Source organism: Pristiophorus japonicus, chromosome 6, assembly GCF_044704955.1.
Source record: "Pristiophorus japonicus isolate sPriJap1 chromosome 6, sPriJap1.hap1, whole genome shotgun sequence".
Classification (NCBI taxonomy): Eukaryota; Metazoa; Chordata; class Chondrichthyes; family Pristiophoridae; genus Pristiophorus; species Pristiophorus japonicus.
This window is the reverse complement of record NC_091982.1, coordinates 8,720,194-8,735,387: the sequence shown is the minus strand read 5'-3', so window position 1 is coordinate 8,735,387 and position 15,194 is coordinate 8,720,194. Positions and strand designations below refer to the sequence as shown.

Genomic DNA, 15,194 nt, shown 5'->3' with positions numbered 1-15,194 from the left:
TCTACACACCTTCGTAAGAGGAACAAGTGTCCTTGCAGGCAGATACAAACCTTGTCCAACGTCATTTAATCGTGCCCACTAACTACAGGCTTTGTAAGCACAATGTTCTAAAATGGCTGGAACTAAATGCTGAGTCTGTGTACGCGAAGTAATTGAAATCTTGGGTTCTCTCCAATGAGGTGAAGTAATAGAGCGAGGTGTTCAACACTAACTGAGGCAGCAGGAACCACGCTTTAAGAAAAAAACTCTGCAACTCCTTTCCGGGACCTGAATTTTCCTAATCCAGTCAAGAGGCGGAGTTGTTCAAAGTTTGCAATGTGACAAAAAAAAGTTTCAAAACCAGAAGCAAACAAAAAACACACACAGGGCGGAGCTCGATGGATCGGAGTTTACCGCTTCTCTTGCTTGAAGATTATTATTTTGCTGCTCGGAGCGCCGGGAGTAGAGTCTCGAGGTGTTCGGACCAGACTGGGCACCGGCTGAGCCTGAGGACAGAGTGTAAGTGTGGCACTCCTGTATATCATTGCTATTTATCTCTGTCTGTCTTGGGAGGAGTGTGGTATCTCGTCCTCTTCGCAAAATAAAATCCATATTTATTTTGTAAGCAGGGAGGCGGGCTCACTCACAGTTCTATATAAAGCTGCTGATCTCACGCTCTATCTGCCAAGTGCAGCCTTTTTACAGGTTCGGTCAGATGATAAAAGTTGGTATTTCCGGGATAGTGTTGGGTCTGGCTACCCCGATACTGACGCCTTGGATATGTGTTTGCTGTGTCAATATGTAAACTCATTGAACCAACCAGCTGTGTAAGTGTGCAAATGTGAAAATGCGCTCACCACTGATGCTTTGTGCGAAGTCATGTATTCGAGGTCTGTCTGAATTGTGAACCGCAATCTCTACACCGGCCGGCTGAAATTTAGATTTTAAAAATTGTACATTCTAGTTAACTTTACACTTTTCACAATTGGTAGATTTTTAGTCTCACAATTTGGGGTCATTTTATGTGAGGTTGATGACTAAATTAGCTTGAATCAGACATTCGGGGCTAAGGGCATTTAAAAAAAAATCGGACATAACAGAATAGGCTTAAATCGTTTACCGAATTAATGAAATTATTCACTTGAGTTTATTTCTAATTTGATTGGACAATAAATTCGTATAATATAGGCTTAAATGTACTTGGATAACATTATTACTAAAATGCTCCTCCTGTACTATGTGGGAACTCAGGACTACGTGTGCGGGAAGTGTATCGCCTCCAGCTCCTGACAGACCGCGTTGCAGAATTGGAGCTGAAGGTGGATTCACTCTGGAGCATCCACGATGCTGAGAATAACATGAGTATCACGTGTAGTGAGCTGGTCTTACCACAGGTAAAAGGTCCACAGCCAGATAGGGAATGGAAGACGAACAGGAAGAGCAGTGCAAGGAAGGTAGTGCAGGGGTCCCCTGCAGTCATCCCCCGTAAAACAGATACACCGCTTTGAGTACTGTTGGGGGGGATGACTCATCAGGGGAGAGCAGCAGCAGCCAAGTTCATGGCACCGTGGCTGGCTCTGCTGCACAGGAGGGCAGGAAAAAGAGTGGGAGAGCGATAGTGATAGGGGATTCGATTGTAAGGGGAATAGATAGGCATTTCTGCGGCCGCAACCGAGACTCCAGGATGGTATGTTGCCTCCCTGGTGCAAGGGTCAAGGATGTCTCTGAGCGGGTGCAGGACATTCTGAAAAGGGAGGGTGAACAGCCAGTTGTCGTAGTGCACATTGGTACCAATTGATATAGGTAAAAAACGGGATGAGGTCCTATGAGACGAATTTAAGGAGCTAGGAGCTAAATTTAAAATGTAGGACCTCAAAAGTAGTAATCTCGGGATTGCTACCAGTGCCACGTGCTAGTCAGAGTAGGAATCGCAGGATAGCTCACATGAATACGTGGCTTGAGCAGTGGTGCAACAGAGAGGGATTCAAATTCCTGGGGCATTGGAACCAGTTCTGGGGGAGGTGGGACCAGTACAAACCGAACGGTCTGCAGGACTGGAACCAATGTCCTAGGAGGAGTGTTTGCTAGTGCTGTTGGGGAGGAGTTAAACTAATATGGCAGGAGAATGGGAACCAATGCAGGGAGACAGAGGGAAGCAAAATAGAGACAGAAGCAAAAGACAGAAAGGAGATGAGTAAAAGTGGAGGGCAGAGAAACCCAAAGCAAAAAACAAAAAGGGCCACTTTGCAGCAAAATTCTAAAGGGTCAAAGTGTTTTAAAAAGGCAAGCCTGAAGGCTCTGTGCCTCAATACAAGAAGTATTCGGAATAAGGTGGACGAATTAACTGTGCGGATAGCAGTAACGGATACGATGTGGTTGGCATCATGGAGACCAAGGCTGAGAACTCAACATCCAAGGGTATTCAACATTTAGGAAGGATAGACAGAAAGGAAAAGGAGGCGGGGTGGCGTTGCTGGTTAAAGAGGAAATGAATGCAATTGTAAGGAAAGACATTAGCTTGGATGATGTGGAATCGGTATGGGTGAAGCTACGGAATATCAAAGGGCAGAAAACGTTAGTGGGAGTTGTGTACAGACCTCCAAACAGTAGTAGTGATGTTGGGGAAGGCATCAAACAGGAAATTAGGAGTGCATGCAATAAAGGTGCAGCAGTTATCATGGGTGACTTTAATATGCATATAGATTGGGCTAGCCAAACTGGAAACAATACGGTGGAGGAGGATTTCCTGGAGTGCATAAGGGATGGTTTTCTAGACCAATATGTCGAGAAACCAACTAGGGGGGAGGCCATCTTAGACTGGGTGTTGTGTAATGAGAGAGGATTAATTAGCAATCTCGTTGTGCGAGGCCCCTTGGGGAAGAGTGACCATAATATGGTGGAATTCTACATTAGGATGGAGAATGAAACAGTTAATTCAGAGACCATGGTCCAGAACTTAAAGAAGGATAACTTTGAAGGTATGAGGCGTGAATTGGCTAGAATAGATTGGCGAATGATACTTAAGGGGTTGACAGTGGATGGGCAATGGCAGACATTTAGAGACCGCATGGATGAACTACAACAATTGTACATCTCTGTCTGGTGTAAAAATAAAAAAGGGAAGGTGGCTCAACCGTGGCTATCAAGGAAAATCAGGGATAGTATTAAAGCCAAGGAAGTGGCATACAAATTGGCCAGAAATAGCAGCGAACCCGGGGACTGGGAGAAATTTAGAACTCGGTAGAGGAGGACAAAGGGTTTGATTAGGGCAGGGAAAATAGAATACGAGAGGAAGCTTGCAGGGAACATTAAAATGGACTGCAAAAGCGTCTGTAGATATGTAAAGAGAAAAAGGTTAGTAAAGACAAACATAGGTCCCCTGCAGTCAGAATCAGGGGAAGTCATAACTGGGAACAAAGAAATGGCAGACCAATTGAACAAGTACTTTGGTTCGGAATTCACCTAAGGAGGACACAAATAACCTTCCGGATATAAAAGGGTCAGAGGGTCTAGTAAGAAGGAGGAACTGAGGGAAATCCTTATTAGTCAGGAAATTGTGTTGGGGAAATTGATGGGATTGAAGGCCGATAAATCCCCAGGGCCTGATGGTCTGCATCCCAGAGTACTTAAGGAGGTGGCCTTGGAAATAGCGGATGCATTGACAGTCATTTTCCAATATTCCATAGACTCTGGATCAGTTCCTTTGGAGTGGAGGGTAGCCAATGTAACCCCACTTTTTAAAAAAGGAGGGAGAGAGAAAACAGGGAATTATAGACCGGTCAGCCTGACATCGGTAGTGGGTAAAATGATGGAATCAATTATTACGGATGTCATAGCGCATTTGGAAAGAGGTGACATGATAAGTCCAAGTCAGCATGGATTTGTGAAAGGGAAATCATGCTTGACAAATCTTCTGGAATTTTTTGAGGATGTTTCCAGTAGAGTGGACAAGGGAGAACCAGTTGATGTGGTGTATTTGGACTTTCAGAAGGCTTTCAACAAGGTCCCACTCAAGAGATTAATGTGCAAAGTTAAAGCACATGGGATTGGGGGTAGTGTGCTGACGTGGATTGAGAACTGGTTGGGAGACAGGAAGCAAAGAGTAGGAGTAAATGGGTACTTTTCAGAATGGCAAGGCAGTGACTAATGGGGTACCGCAAGGTTCTGTGCTGGGGCCCCAGCTGTTTACATTGTACATTAATGATTTAGACGAGGGGATTAAATGTAATATCTCCAAATTTGCAGATGACACTAAGTTGGGTGGCAGTGTGAGCTGCGAGGAGGATGCTGTGAGGCTGCAGAGTGACTTGGATAGGTTAGGTGAGTGGGCAAATGCATGGCAGATGAAGTATAATGTGGATAAATGTGAGGTTATCCACTTTGGTTGTAAAAACAGAGAGACAGACTATTTTCTGAATGGTGACAGATTAGGAAAAGGGGAGGTACAACGAGACCTGGGTGTCATGGTACATCAGTCATTTAAGGTTGGTATGCAGGTACAGCAGGCGGTTAAGAAAGCAAATGGCATGTTGGCCTTCATAGCGAGGGGATGAGAGTACAGGGGCAGGGAGGTGTTATTACAGTTGTACAGGGCCTTGGTGAGGCCACGCCTGGAGTATTGTGTACAGTTTTGGTCTCCTAACTTGAAGAACATTCTTGCTATTGAGGGAGTGCAGCGAAGGTTCACCAGACTGATTCCTGGGATGGTGGGACTGACATATGAGGAGAGACTGGATCAACTGGGCTTGTATTCACTGGCGTTCAGAAGAATGAGAGGGGATCTCATAGAAACATTTAAAATTGTGATGGGTTTAGAAGGTTAGATGCAGGAAGAATGTTCCCAATGTTGGGGAAGTCCAGAACCAGGGGTCACAGTCTAAGGATAAGGGGTAAGCCATTTAGGACCAAGATGAGGAGAAACTTCTTCACCCAGAGAGTGATGAACCTGTGGAATTCTCTACCACAGAAAGTTGTTGAGGCCAATTCACTAAATATATTCAAAAAGGAGTTAGATGTAGTCCTTACTACTAGGGGGATCAAGGGGTATGGCGAGAAAGCAGGAATGGGGTACTGAAGTTGCATGTTCAGCCATGAACTCATTGAATGGCGGTGCAGGCTCGAAGGACCGAATGGCCTACTCCTGCACCTATTTTCTATGTTTCTATGTTTCTAAAATGTATTATTTTTCCACTTTATCAACAGTCTCTTGAGAAGTGAATTATCCTTTTACATTTGACCCCAGAATGCCACCTGACATACCTTTTACAAAAAAACACATTCTTATATTTAGTCTATAAGTATAAGCACGCAATTTAAAACTGAGATTTGTGCAGAATATAAAATAAATGCTCGGGCTGTTCACTAGCACAACATCCAAGCTATCATGTGCACCTCTGTGAATACCACGTATCCCCCCCTTCACATTAAATTTTGCTACTTTTAATAATCATTGTCACTTGACTCATCCCTTTGGGAAATTAATGTTATCTTGATTTGCATTGGAAAACATGCTTCAATTAATATAATGCACATTGAGGTAATTGTGCATTTGTGCAATGCTTAAAGGAAAATGTATTTAAGTGCGCTGCTCAAAGTGCCTCTTACTTCAAGTTGCATCCTTTGCTTCAGGTTATATTATTTCAAACTGTTAAATTACAATACATTTGGTTTAATTATGAGTACTTGTTTCTATGCAGGCAGAGTGGTGCTTAAAATGGTCCTTTGACCATCATCATCATCATCATAGGCAGTCCCTCGGAATCGAGGAAGACTTGCTTCCACTCTTAAAATGAGTCCTTTGGTGGCTGTACAGTCCAATACGAGAACCACAATCCCTGTCACAGGTGGGACAGATAGTCATTGAGGGAAAGGGAGGGTGGGACTGGTTTGCCGCACGTTCTTTCCGCTGCCTGTGCTTGATTTCTGCATGCTCTCGACGATGAGATTCGTGCTCAGTGCCCTCCCGGATGCACTTCCTCCACTTAGGGCGGTCTTTGGCCAGGGACTCCCAGGTGCCGGTGGGGATGTTGCACTTTATCAGTGAGGCTTTGAGAGTGTCCCTGTAACGTTTCCTCTGCCCACCTTTGGCTCGTTTGCCGTGAAGGAGTTCCGAGTAGAGCGCTTGCTTTGGGACTCTCGTGTCTGACATGCGAACGATGTGGCCTGCCCAGCGGAGCTGATCGAGTGTGGTCAATGCTTCAATGCTGGGGATGTTAGCCTGGTCAAGGACGCTAATGTTGGTGTGTCTGTCTCCCAGGGATGCCTCCGCAAGATCTTACAAAAGGTCCTTTGACCAGAGTTGCTTTTAAGCACCTGTGAAACATATAGCAGTGCAGGACATCTGTTATAGATAGAGGGTTTCATCCTGCCAGTCATTTCTAAATGAGTTGTTCTGTTACATATGAATTAGTAATTCTAAACGGGTAGAAAATCACATGATATTGATTTTATAATTATGAATTTCAATGGCTCAGTTGTAGTCTCTCTCTTCCCTCCTTTCTGACATACTCGTCTCATAATGGTGCATAGAACACAATCCGAGGAAAGTGGGTACAGTCTGAAAGGGTCGGTTTGGATGGTTGTAGAGTGTCCTCCTCCATTTCAGATGCCCCCAAAAGTTTGTCACCATTCTCCGCCTGCTCCACGGCGACATGCAGACTGTGATCCTTACCAACGGATCCATTACAGGCCCAATCCACGTCCGGATGGGGGTCAAACAGGGCACCGTCATCACCCCAATTCTCTTCGCAATCGTTCTCGCTGCCATGCTCCACCTCACAGTCAACAAGTGCCCCGCTGGAGTGGAACTAAACTACAGAACCAGTGGGAAGCTGTTCAACCTTCGCCGTCTCCAGGCCAGGTCCAAGACCACCCAAACCTCTGCCATCGAGCTACAGTACGCGGACGACACCTGCGTCTGCGCACATACAGAGGCTGAACTCCAGGACATAGTCAACGTATTTACTGAGGCATACAAAATCATGGGCTTTACGCTAAACATCCGTAAGACAAAGGTTCTCCACCAGCCTGTCCCCACTGCATAGCACTTCCCCCCCCACCCCCCCAGTCATTAAGATCCACGGTGCGGCCCTGGACAACGTGGACCATTTCCCCATACCTCGGGACCTCTTATCAACAAGAGCAGACATTGACAACGAGATTCAACACCGCCTCCAGTGCACCAGTGCAGCCTTCGGCCACCTGAGAAAAAGAGTGTTTGAAGACCAGGCCCTCAAAACTGCCACCAAGCTCGTGGTCTGCAGGGCTGTAGTAATACCTGCCCTCCTGTATGGCTCAGAGACATGGACCATGTACAGTAGACACTTCAAGTCACTGGAGAAATACCACCAACGATGCCTCCACAAGGTCCTACAAATCCCCCGGGAGGACAGACGCACCAACATTAGCGTCCTCGTCCAGGCCAACATCCCCAGCATTGAAGCACTGACCACACTTGATCAGCTCCGCTGGGCAGGCCACATAGTCCGCATGCCAGACACGAGACTCCCAAAGCAAGCGCTCTACTCTGAACTCCTTCACGGCAAACGAGCCAAAGGTAGGCAGATGAAACATACAGGGACACCCTGAAAGCCTCCGAGAGAGAGTGCACCATCCCCACTGACACCTGGGAGTTCCTGGCCAAAGACCGCCCGAAGTGGAGGAAGTGCACCCGGGAGGGCGCTGAGCACCTCGAGTCTCATCGTTGAGAGCATGCAGAAATCAAGCGCAGGCAGCGGAAAGAGCGTGCGGCAAACCTGTCCCACCTGTGATGGACTGTGGTTCTCGTATTGGACTGTTCAGCCACCTAAGAACTCATGTTAAGAGTGGAAGCAAGTCTTCCTCGATTCCGAGGGACTGTCTATGATGATGATGATCTTAAATACTTTGGTTTCCCTGGATTATCTTTGGAGTGTACTTTTATTCAGTTTTACCTGTCTCTGTCTTTCTGTTGCCTATTTCCGTCTGTATCTATCTCTGCCTTCTACCTGTCTCTGTTGTCTGTACATCTGTCTCTGCCAATCATGCTTGGCTTTAATATATTGGCAAATATTCTGTCACTGAAAACAATAAAAAGGACTTCAACACACACAATATTCAGTGGAGAGGATGGAGGCAAAGTGACAATTAAACATTGTCAATCAGGTTTAAAAGGGATATACACAACTCAGACTGTGCTTGGAGTAAAACCGAACCAGTGTAATATTCCTGAGCGAGGGCGAGAAGATTGATTGGGGGAGTGTGAAGAGGTTGTCCCTGAAATAGCAAGTGTTAACTTTGCTGGTTTGATAAACAAATTGCATTAAAAATTGCTTGTATATACATCCCAATAATGGGTTTCTGGTTTTGTATAATCATACTATTTAGGGCTTCTAAATAGTAAGTCCTGGTACAATTTGAATGGCTAGTCTTGCAGTCAGTCATTAAAATACTTCTGCAAGCTGTAGACACAGTTGCAAGCTAAGAGCTGTTGTACTTGTTTTCTTGTCATATTTTTGTGCTTTTAGTGTTTTGTGTGCAATGATATTTACAGTTCAAGAAAATAAACCTTTTGACAGTCTAAAGAGCAATATAGACCAGAAATTACTGTTGGTGGCAATAACAGATGAAGGCTTAACATTTTAAAATTATTTTCTACAGCTTAATCCCTCTGTTAAAATAGCAGACAGAGGAACATCATACGAGCACATTATGCATTTATCTGCTTTTATCGCTAACAGTAAGTTCTAGTTTCATGTATTCGAAAATTTTTGAAATGCAGAGCAGGCTGGACAGAGTCTAAACTCGAGGTAAAAGTATGGTGTGACTTCATCAGATTTTGATTCTCTGGTTTGTTTCAGTGACATTTAGTGCATTTGGAATGTACTTCTGCTTGGGATCATTGCAGCAGATTTCTGAACACATTTACTGGATTTTGTAAAATTGTATTAAAATATCTAACCCTTCCAGGAGAGAATTTTTTTGGTTAAGAGGCCCATATGTCAGAAAAAGCTCCAAAATAAAGGTTCAAAATCAGAATTTTCTAAGGATGCCCCCAGCTCCCGCTAGATAAAAATCTAATGCTCTCTGCTATCGCAGCTCCCTGCTTTGTGCAATTTAGTTTTTTTTCTCCTGCAGTAAAAGTCATGGGATATTGTCATAAGGCCTATATTTCCTATTTTCTAGATTGGTATGTTTGAAGTTTGTTTAAAAGTAATTGGGCAGGGAAATACATTTTATTTTTAAAAAAATCATAGCCTGCGTGAAACAGGATTGCATTTTATTATTAGAAAAATACATTGTTTTTATTTTCCAAAAATCATTTTTGATGTCATTTTAGTTTGTTCCTGAAGTAAACATGTTGCATGATGACAATGTGTACCACATACGCCACACAAAGATATGATGGCAATCTCTGTAGCCTTCTCCAGCCCTACAACCCTCCGAGAATGCTGCGTTCCTCAATTCTGGCCTCTTGTGTATTCTCCATCTCCTTCACCCCACTATTGATGGCCGTGCCTTCAGCCATGCAGCCCCATAAGCTCTGAAATTAAACATAGAAACATAGAAAATAGGTGCAGGAGTAGGCCATTCGGCCCCTCGAGCTGCACCGCCATTCAATATGATCATGCAACTTCAGTACCCCATTCCTGCTTTCTCTCCATACCCCTTGATCCCTTTAGCCAAAAGGGCCACATCTAACTCCCTTTTGAATATATCTAACGAACTGGCCTCAACAATTTTCTGTGGTAGAGAATTCCAAAGGTTCATAATTCTCTGAGTGAAGACGTTTCTCCTCATCTCGGTCCTAAATGGCTTACCCCTTATCCTTAGACTGTGACCCCTGGTTCTGGACTTCCCCAACGTCGGGAACATTCTTCCTGCATCGAACCTGTCCAATCCTGTCAGAATTTTATATGTTTCTATAAGATCCCCTCTCATTCTTCTAAATTCCAGTGAATATAAGCCTAGTCAATCCAGTCTTTCTTCATATGTCTGTCCTGCCATCCCGGGAATCAGTCTGGTGAACCTTTGCTGCACTCCCTCAATAGCAAGAATGTCCTTCCTCAGATTAGGAGATCAAAACTGTACACAATATTCAAGGTGTGGCCTCACCAAGGTCTTGTACATCTGCAGTAAGACCCCCCTGCTCCTATACTCAAATCCTCTCGCTATGAAGTTCAACATGCCATTTGCCGCCTTCACCGCCTGCACCGCCTGCTGTACCTGCATGCCAACTTTCAATGACTGATGTACCATGATACCCAGGTTTCGTTGCACCTCCCCTTTTCCTAATCTGTCACCATTTAGATAATATTTTGCCGTCCTGTTTTTTCACCAAAGTGGATAAGCTCACATTTATCTGCATTATACTTCATCTGCCATGCATTTGTCCACTCACCTAACCTGTCCAAGTCACCATACAGCCTCTTAGCATCCTCCTCACAGCTCACACTCCCACCCAGCTTAGTGTCATCTGCAAACTTGGAGATATTACATTCAATTCCTTCTTCTAAATAATTAATGTATATTGTAAATAGCTGGGGTCCCAGCACTGAACCTTGCGGTACCCCACTAGTCACTGCCTGCCATTCTGAAAAGGACCCGTTTTCCTACACTTTGCTTCCTGTCTGCCAACCAGTTCTCTATCCATGTCAATACATTACCCCCAATACCATGTGCTTTTAACTTTGCAGATTAATCTCTTGTGTGGGACCTTGTCGAAAGCCTTTTGAAAGTCCAAATACACCACATTCACTGGTTCTCCCTTGTCCACTCTACTAGTTACATCCTCAAAAAATTCTAGAAGATTTGTCAAGCATGATTTCCCTTTCATAAATCCATGCTGACTTGGACCGATCCTGTCACTGCTTTCCAAATGCACTGCTATTACATCTTTAATAATTCATTCCAACATTTTCCCCACTACCGATGTCCGGCTAACCGGTCTATAATTCCTTGTTTTCTCTCCCTCCTTTTTTAAAAAGTGGGGTTACATTAGCTACCCTCCAATCTATAGGAACTGATCCGGAATCTATAGAATGTTGGAAAATGACCACCAATGCATTCACTATTTCTAGGGCCACTTCCTTAGTCTGCATCCCAGCGTACTTATCAGGCCCTGGGGATTTATCTGCCTTCAGTCCCATCAATTTCCCTAACACAATTTCCTGACTAATAAAGATTTCCTTCAGTTCCTCCTTCTCGCTAGACCCTCGGTCCCCTGGTATTTCCAGAAGGTTATTTGGTTCTGTCTTCACGAAGGAAGACACAAAGTATTTGTTCAATTGGTCTGCCATTTCTTTTTTCCCCATTTATAAATTCACCTGATTCTGACTGCAAGGGACCTACATTTGTCTTCACTAATCTTTTTCTCTTCACATATCTATAGAAGCTTTTGCAGTCAGTTTTTATGTTCCCTGCAAGCTTATTCTCATACTCTATTTTCCCCCTCTTAATTAAACCCTTTGTCCTCCTCTGCTGAATTCTAAATTTCTCCCAGCTCTCAGCTTTGCTGCTTTTTCTAGCCAATTTATATGCCTCTTCCTTGGATTTAACACTATCCCTAATTTCCCTTGTTAGCCATGGTTGAGCCACCTTTTACACTTTATTTTTACGCCGGACAGGGATGTACAGTTGTTGAAGTTCATCCATGTGATCTTTAAATGCCTGCCATTGCCTATCCACTGTCAACCCTTTACGTATCATTCGCCAGTCTATCCTAGTCAATTCATGTCTCATACCATCGAAGTTACCTTTCCCTCCCTAAACTTCTATCTTGCCACCTTTCTTCTCCTTTAAACCTACCTCTTAGAACAGGTTGACTAAAAACTGAGTGAAATATTTCCTTTGGCTTAGTGTTAATTTTTGTCTGTTTAGGCTCCCATGAAGCTCTTTGGGGCATTTTACTATGTCAAAGGCGCTATATAAATGCAAGTTGTTATTGGTCACATCACTAATGTGATATATCATATCTTGAGTGCCACAGAGAATTCAGGATTTCTTTGGCTTAGAATCAAAATGGATTTAAAAAAAAATCCATTTACCAACCTGAAAAAAAAAATCTGGGAATTTATCAGAACTAGATTACTGAGTTTAGCACATCAGTTTTGCTTGCCTTTTCATTGTTGATTTATAATCTCAAACTCTGCTTTGCCTGCCCTGAAAAATCAAGAAAATGTAGTTTGAATTTTAATTTGAACATATTGTGATTTGAGGTTATTATGATTTGTATTCTGTTAATGAACACTTGGGGGTCAGAATATTACGAAGTGAGAAAGTTTTGTTTGAAGGAGAGGAAGAGTCCTTTTCAAGTGGTGCATTCAGATGTGATTTATATAATCGAGTCCATTTGTTTGCAAACCAATTAACAATGCTTGCAGACATTTTCTCATCAGCATGTTGCCTCCTTAAGTACAATATCTTGCATGCCCTGTGTCACAGCTTGTAGGGCATGTGGTCCTGCATGTTAACTACACAGCAGCTGATTCTTCCAATTGCTGTGTAGGAGTGATGCAGCTTCTGGATGTGGTTCAGAGCAAACACTTCAAATTAAAACTTTCGAGAACTGAGTTCGCTCAAGTTGAATGTCACAGTGGTAATTATAGTAAAAAAAAAGTCAGACCATTTTTCAAAATTTCCACAATGCTCTGGTTACAGACTCCACTACATTAAAACAGATGCCATGTCACATACATAATGTTCCACAAATATTGGACTAAAACCTAGCACTCTGTACATAAGGTACTCCCCCTTACCAGCATATACTGTGACCTAACTAGATGGAACAGCTACCCATATAACTCTTAAGTAAAGTGAAGACAATAAGGATGAACATTCCTCTCATCGTTCTCTACCTATTTCAGATGCTGCCTCTCATGGCACAAGCGCAACTATCCTATGCATCTCCGAGTTGCTCTGGATGGGCAAAGGCTGCAAATACATCTCAAATGCTTCCAGCAACCAAAGCAATCAGGTGGACTCAGTCTGCCAAATTTCAGACATGAGTACTGAACAGTTCAGAGTCAAGTGACTGCTGGCTCATTGTTGAAGATGGAATCTTGGTCCTCCCTCCAAGTTTCCAGAGCTATTGTACAGCTTATCATTCATACACCATTAGAAATAACCAATGGCAATCCAGACGCAGCCTTTTGTGGCCACTGTTATCTCCGACAGGAGCCAGGTCTGTGCCTCTCACCGATCTATTAGCTTTCTTCCCAATATGGCACAATGTGGAGCTTTCAGAAAAATTCACGTCAGCTGGATCAGGTTCTAGCATGAAAAAGAAATTATCCAATTAGGCCAGCTTTCCGCTTGGGGACCAGATTATTTTTTGTTGACAGGGTATGGGCGTTGCTGGCAAGGCCTCTATTTATTGCCCATCCCTAGTTGTCCTTGAAAGGTGCTGGTGAGTCGCCTGCTTAAACTACCGCAGTCCACATGGTGAAGGTATTCTCACAATGCTGTTGGGTAGGGAGTTCCAGGATTTCGATCCAGCAACGATGAAGGAAAGGCGATATATTTCCATTGTGTGTTATTTATAGGGGAGCTTGAAGGTGATTGTGTTCCCATGCAGCTGCTTCCCTTGTCCTTTTTTAGGTGGTGGAGGTTGCGGGTTTAGAGACGCTGCCGAAGAAAGCTTGCCAACTTGCTCAGTGCATCCTGTAGATAATACACACTGCAGCCATGGTATGCCAGTGGTGGAGGAATTAGATATTTAAGCTGGTGGTTGGAGAGCTTCTTCAGTGCTGTTACAGCTGTACCCATCGAGGCAAGTGGAGAGTATTCCATTACACTCCTGACTTGTGCCTTATAGGTGGTGGAGAGGCTTTGGAGAGTCAGGAGGTGAGCCTTTGGCCTGCACTAGTAGCCATGGCATTTATGTTTCTGGTCAATGGTGACCCCCCAGAATGTTGTTGGTGAGGGATTTGGCGATGGTAATCCCATTGAAAGTCATGGAGAGGTGGTCAGGTGCTCTCTTGTTGAAGATGGTCATTGCCTGGAACTTGTGTGGCATGAATCTTACTTGTCACTTATTAGCCCAAGCCTGAATTATGTTTAATTCTCTGAGGGATTGTGAATGGAGCTGAACACTGCAACCATTAGCAATCAGCCCCACTTATGACCTTTATGATGGATAAATGGTTATTGATGAAGCAGCTGAAGATGGTTGGGCCTAGGACACTGGCCTGAGGAACTCCTGTCAGCAATGCTGAAATGATTGGCCTCCAACAACCACAACCATCTTCCTTTGTGCCAGATGTGACTCCATCCACTGAAGGGGTTTCATCCTGATCTCCATTGACTTCAGTTTTACTAGGGCTTCTTGGTGCTACATTTGGTCAAATACTGCCGATGTCAAGGGCAGTCACACTAATCTCACTTCTGGAATTCAGCTTGTCTCCATGTTTGGACCAAGGCTGTAATGAGGCTTGGAGCTGAGTGGTCTTGGCAGAGCCCAAACTGAGCATCTGTGAGCAGGTTATTGGTGAGTAAGTGCTGCTTTATAGCACTGTCCATTACCCCTTCCATCACTTTGCTGATGATTGAAAGTAGGTTGATTTTGGTGACAATTGGTTTGGTTGAACTTTTCCTGCTTTTTGTGAACAGGACATGTCTGGGCAATTTTCCACATTGTTGGGTGGTTACTGGTGTTGTGGCTGTACTGGAACAGCTTGACTCAAGGCACGGCTAGTTCTGGAGAACAGGTCTTCACTACAGCTGCGATGTTGTCTGGGCCCATAGCCTTTGATTTGTCTAGTGCACTCAACCATTTATTGATGTCCCGTGGAATGAATCAAATTATCTGAACACTGGCTTCTATGATGGTGGGGACCTCATGATTATGCTAATTGACACATTTCATCATGCAGTTTGGATATGCGAGATAAGTTTGGGTTGAGTGAGTGGAGGGGTGTGGCTGCTTTTGAACCAAAAACTCAAAAGTTTTAATTGGTTTGTTACAAACCATAAACACCTTTGTGCAGGGGACGGCATGTGTGGAATACTTCACACCTTCTTTACCTCGTTGCACAGGGGTGGAGCTCTTTTTACATTGGGCAGATGTTAGGTGTCACAAGGCAGCCACTTATTTACCTCGTGCTAAAAGCATAAACTGTGTTGCAAGTTCTGAGCTGCATCTGTTATATATTGGACAAAAGGAAAATACTGCGGATGCTGGAAAGCTGAAATAAAAACAGAAAATGTTGGAAATACTCAGCAGGTCAGTCAGCATCTGT

At 43.9% G+C, this 15,194-nt stretch overlaps 1 protein-coding gene across 3 annotated transcripts in view; it reads left to right on the top strand.

Annotated features, from left to right (window-relative positions):
• The first annotated feature begins 324 nt into the window (after positions 1-324).
• Positions 325-15,194, top strand: part of LOC139265087 (endoplasmic reticulum membrane adapter protein XK-like) — a 74,743-nt gene continuing 59,873 nt past the window's right edge. Inside the window, exon 1 of one of the 3 annotated variants that reach the window (XM_070881978.1) lies at positions 325-498. The gene's annotated coding sequence lies outside the window, so the exon portion shown is untranslated. The other 2 variants (XM_070881981.1, XM_070881980.1) reach the window with 2 other exon arrangements.